General features: G+C 40.3%; 1 long non-coding RNA gene across 1 annotated transcript in view; it reads left to right on the forward strand.

Annotated features, from left to right (window-relative positions):
- The window catches only part of LOC106631813, a 7,176-nt gene extending 5,565 nt beyond the window's left edge, over nucleotides 1–1,611 (forward strand). Inside the window, exon 3 of the long non-coding RNA XR_001335648.1 lies at nucleotides 1,533–1,611. This is a non-coding gene — a long non-coding RNA (uncharacterized LOC106631813). The remainder of the gene's footprint in view (nucleotides 1–1,532) is intronic.
- The last annotated feature ends 3,710 nt before the right edge of the window (nucleotides 1,612–5,321 follow it).

A 5,321-nucleotide genomic window follows, 5' to 3' on the forward strand; every position in this document is an offset into this window, starting at 1 on the left:
GCTGCATAAATACCCACAACATGCTGCATATCCTGCTCAACGTGTGGAACTTTGCCTCTGTTCATACATGATATATAATTATTGAACATCTTATTTGTGTTTTAATTAGACACTAAGCACTGCTCTTCAATGAAGCCTGCACTTCTATACTGCATTCCCACTTGTGTTGTGCTACTGAACCTCAGTTAGGTGATACCATTGTTCTAATGCAGCTGCACACTGGTAATGCTCAAGGTTGGTAGTAGCAGTAGTCAACCAGTAGTCTGCATGCTAGTTTTGATCTGTAAGACTCTTGAGTCTGCTAAATGCATTCTTGATGGGGGAAAATAGGAAGAGAGACAAGAGAGGAGGTAAGTGTGTGGTGTCAGATCTGAAGGCCAGTATATGGCTAAATATTTTTTCACGTCTTTCAGTTGACCAAACATCAAGGTTTAATCCCAGCTGGCAACTAAGCACCACTCACCTGCTCAGTCACTGCCCTGCCGAAGGATGAAGGAGAGAATCTCAAGTAAGAAAATTAATGAGCTGAGGTAAAGGGAGTTTAATAGGTAAAGCACAAACCACGCACACAAGCAAAGCGAAAAAAGGAATTAATTCATCACTACCCATGGGCAGGCAGGTGTTCAGCCACCTCCAGGAAGGCAGGGCTCCGTCACACGTAACTGTGACATGGGAAGACAAATGATACCACTCTGAAAGTCCCCCCTTCTTCCTTCTTCCCCAACAGCATATGGTCTGGAATATCCCTTTGCTTTGTTGGGTTCAGTTGTCCTGGCTGTGTCCTCTTCCAGCTTCTTGTGTGTCCCTAGCCCACATGCTCCTGGGCTGCTGTGAGGAGCAGAAAAGGTCTTGACGCTGTGTAAGTATTGTTTAGCAGTAAACATCCCTGAGGTAGCAACGTTTCCAGCACAAATCTAAAACATAACCCTACGCTAGCTACTGTGAAGAAAATTATCTCAGCCAAAACCAGCTCACCAAACCAGAAATGCGACTCTTTATCATGAAATGTGCATTGCTGGGACTGTTTTGCAGAAAAGAGAGCGACAAAGCTTAAATGCTAGTGAGAAGTCTTAGCCATAATGGAGACTCTGTATCTTGAAGTTGGCATTTTGTTTTTTACTCCCAAGATTGCAGTAGTCAGAGCAAATGATTCATTTTACTGGTTCTGTGAAGGACGCTTGGAGTGGAGATGGCACCATCTGGTGGTTGTACACAGATTTCTGTGTTGTTTTCAACACACATAGTGTTGGATTGATCCTTGAGGCTCAAGGATTTTATGATAGTTTATATTCAAAAAAGAGTTACAGTTAATAATTTAAAATTACGTCCCTTTTTAAATGAGGTGCACCTGGAAAATGTGAATTCTCCCAACACAAAGGTAGTTGCATTTGGAGTTGGCCTTGGATTGTTGCACTGGAATTAGTGTTTGGAAAGCACCCTCGGCAGCACAGCAGTCATCTAGCATTGAATGGGTGTCATATATATGGAATTAGATAAAGACTGTATGATTTTCCCATGTTGTTTATTCTTAGGTACCACATGTAAAAGAGAAAACAGAACTTACTGCAAAGACATTCTTGCATGTTTATCTCTGTCTACAGGATAAGTAAGGCAATGTAGATACTAAAAATAATTTCTAGACGTCCCAGGGACTAATGCCACATTTGTGTCCCCTTTTGAAAAATCATGGATATTGTAGTCTCTGGAGAGTCCCTGAAGACAAACCCTTGCAAAACCGTTCTTCAAAGTAACATCTGAATGTGAACCGTGGTTCTAAATGAAGATACTTGGACTGCTTGGCTCAAATGGCAAATCTCAATCCTGTAGTTCCTCTGTATGAGCTTTTTCGTAAAAAATGGTTGCATGGGCTCTTGTACTCCAATGACCCTTCAGAGAGACCTTGACAAATTAGAGGGCTGGGTGATCACCAGCCGTATGAAGTTCAGCAAGGGAAAAGGACAGATTCTGCATCTGGGATGGGCAACCCTAGATGTACAGACAGACTGGGGAATGAGACAGCAGCCCTGCAGTAAGGGACTTGGGGGTCCTATTTGAAAGAAAGTTGAATATGGGTCAGCAGTGCCCTGGCAGCCAGGAGAGCCAACCCTGTCTGGGGGTGAATCAGGCACAGCATCATAACTGGGCAAGGGGAGGGGATTGTCCTGCTCTGCTCTGAGCTGGGGCAGCCTCGCCTTGAGTGCTGGGGGCAGTTTTGGGCACTGCAATATAAGAAAGATGTTAAACTGTTAGAGAGCATCCAAAGAAGGACCAAAGATAGTGAAAGACCTTGAGGGGAGGCCAATATGAGGAGTGGTCAAGGTCACTTGGTCTGTTCTGCCCAGGAGGAAGCTGAATCGGGGGAGTTTAGGTTGGATATTAGGAAAAGGTTCTTCACCCAGAGGGTGCTTGAGCACTGGAGCAGGCTCTCCAGTGTAGTGGTCACAGCACCAAGCCTCTCTGTGTCAAGAAGTGTTTGTACTACGCTCTTGCGTACATGGTGTGATTCTTGGGGTGTCGTGCATAGGGCCAGGAGTTGGTCTTGATGATCCTGATGGGTGCCTTCTAATCCAGGATATTCTCTGATTCTGTGATTCTCTGATTTTGGGTCAGCTGGCTCAGAACCTCTTTCATAAAGTTGTCGCACAGGTTTTTTTTAATCCTCTGTCCCGGATTGTACCATCTGTGCGATGCTCCCAGTTGATTTCTGGTAAGTTGAGGTCCACCATAAGGACAAGGGCAGTTGACTTCAAAGTGTCCTTTAGTTCCTCAAAGAATAATTTGTCAGCATTATCGTCCTGGCTGGGAAGTCAGTAGCAGATGCCCACAATGACATCAACATTATTTAATCCCTTGATCTTACCTAGTGTCTCTCATCTGTGCCATTGCCATCTGTAAGCTTCATAGATTCTATTATTGTCATTACATAGAATGCCACCTCCCAGCCTCTTCTGTCCTGCGTGTGACCATCCAATACGACACTCCTATCCCATCATAAAGGTGTTTTATTGAATATATTGCTTTCAAACAGAACAGGGTAGGCTTTAAGGGATCACAATGCTAAAGAAAATTATATGCTTATAAATAGTGGTATGTTATCATACATGCATTTTGGATTACCAGACCACTAACTTGGTTGTATATGCACATTAATTAATCTATTTTCTAGAAATAAAGGTCCTAGTCTGTTTGCAGGTCTAGCTTATTTATAATTAGCTGGCAAGCCCTTGTGTCATTGTTTTGAACTCCCATGCCATGTTTTATGATGTTTTGAACCTCAGTTTAGGGCCTTGTCAATTTAGAATTTAGGGCCTTGTCTCCCATTTCGTACCCCTGCTCAATTCTAGTTGATTTGGCCCTTGCAAGCTGCTTTAGAATTCTTCAGATTTCCCCTTCCACTTCTCCTGGTACTGCATTAAGGTTGATCTTCAGTGTCCAAAAGTATGCTGTGCTCTGCATGTCAAAAGTGTTTAAACTGAAAATGTGTTTTACTTTGTTTTGGTGTTTTTGTTGCTGAATCTAGTTTTTATACAAATTTAAATTACCAGTACATATTATATATTAGAAAGACTATACATGTGTATCATAAATGGCATTATATAGTAAAGCATATCTGTCACTGAAAGCTTACCAAATGTATTCTTTTTAGCATCTATGCAACATCTGTTGCATCTATGCATCTATGCAAAATATGCATTATCAGTATTTTTCCCTAATTCCTTTTTTGTTGCTGTTGTCAAAACTTAATGTATGTTTTTTGTAGAATTGAACTGGTGAGATATGAACATTTTTAGGAAATTAGAAAGTAGATTAGCAGCATTTAATGTTGTGTTTGTACCAAAGAAGTATTTGGGTTTGAAGATAAGTACTTTTTGTGGATTTTTAGGAAACCAGAAGATGGCAGCAAGTTGTGATCAGAATTTTGTGCCACTGAACCTCTTCACATCTTCAGAGCAAATCAATATCCTTTGTAATGCAAGCATCTGCTTCGAATGTGATGTGTAACAGAAAAGAGCTAATTTACATTTGTATCAGTACCATTATTCTTGCACAGGGAAGTAAGAGGGCTAATCCATTTCAAACAGATTTATCCATTTGAAAAGACTAATACTGTGAAGGGCTATCAGTGTGCACATGCCAAAGAAATTAAGCAATAATTGCTGAACACATAAATACAAACCCACATGTATAGTGACTTTTTCTCTTCGTACTTCTGTTTCTGGAGCTTTTTGCAGCACGTGTTTTCAAGATAGATGCGTTTCTGAATAGGAAGGCATATCGATGGTTGAAAGTATTCATGGTGATGGAAGATAACCATTTATGTTGATTTCAGGATAGCTCAGAATGAAGGAAGTGCTTCCGTGGATCTTGGTGGGAACACTTAAAACTGAGGTCTAATTCTTCTCAGTCTGTTTCTAGTTTGGCATGGTAGGTAGGATTGAACCAGCAGATAGAGGTGCAGGAGGTTTAATGTTTTCTTTCTGGATTTTGAGTACTATATATAATGTTAGCTTGTAGAAAGTTAGGAAGAAACACAAACCCTCTGTACAGTTTAATCAGAATAGCACACTTGGCCAGAGCAACTCAATGGAAAAATTTAAAATCCTTTCTGGAAATTATCTACTGGACCACACATTAAGGCTAGCTTTCAGTAGATAGCTCCACAGATCTTGGTAAAGTTCAGGTGAGAAAAATGCTCCCGACTTAATATAAATGACCAGGGATCAGAGAGGAGTCAGGAGAAAAATACTATGAACCTCACAGGTAATTAACAGTAGCTCTGTCATATAAGCATCCTTCAAAGTGCTTAAATTTAGTGAATTGCAGTGTAACTATTTTGATGTAAGGTTTAAATATCATCAAAAGTGACCTGGAAGTCACTTACAGTTTGAAAAACCTGTTGCATATCTTGTCTCATCTGGGCCTTCATAAGTGTGAAGAATTTTCATCTATCTATTTTCTCCCCAGACAAACCATCCCATAAGTTTGATTATGCCCTTGTCTTAATTTTGTTTTTCCACTTTTCCTGTTCAAGATACATGTGAGCCATGAGTGAATAGTGGTATATTAATGTTTATTCAGTGACTTAGTGATGTTTCCTGATATTCTTTTCCTATTAAATCATGACATTTGACTTGGTTTTCTGTGTCTGCTGGTAGTCCAACAGGCATACAGTGAGGAAAGGAAATAAAAGCAAAATACAACATTTCAACTGAGAAAAAGTAGTATTTTTGCACGTTGCAGTATCAGTATGTTCGGGAATTAATTTCACTTCTAAATAGAACAACTGTGAAACCTTTTTTTATTTTTTCTCTGTCAAGCGA

The sequence above is a fragment of the Geospiza fortis genome, unplaced genomic scaffold, assembly GCF_000277835.1.
Source record: "Geospiza fortis unplaced genomic scaffold, GeoFor_1.0 scaffold12, whole genome shotgun sequence".
Classification (NCBI taxonomy): Eukaryota; Metazoa; Chordata; class Aves; order Passeriformes; family Thraupidae; genus Geospiza; species Geospiza fortis.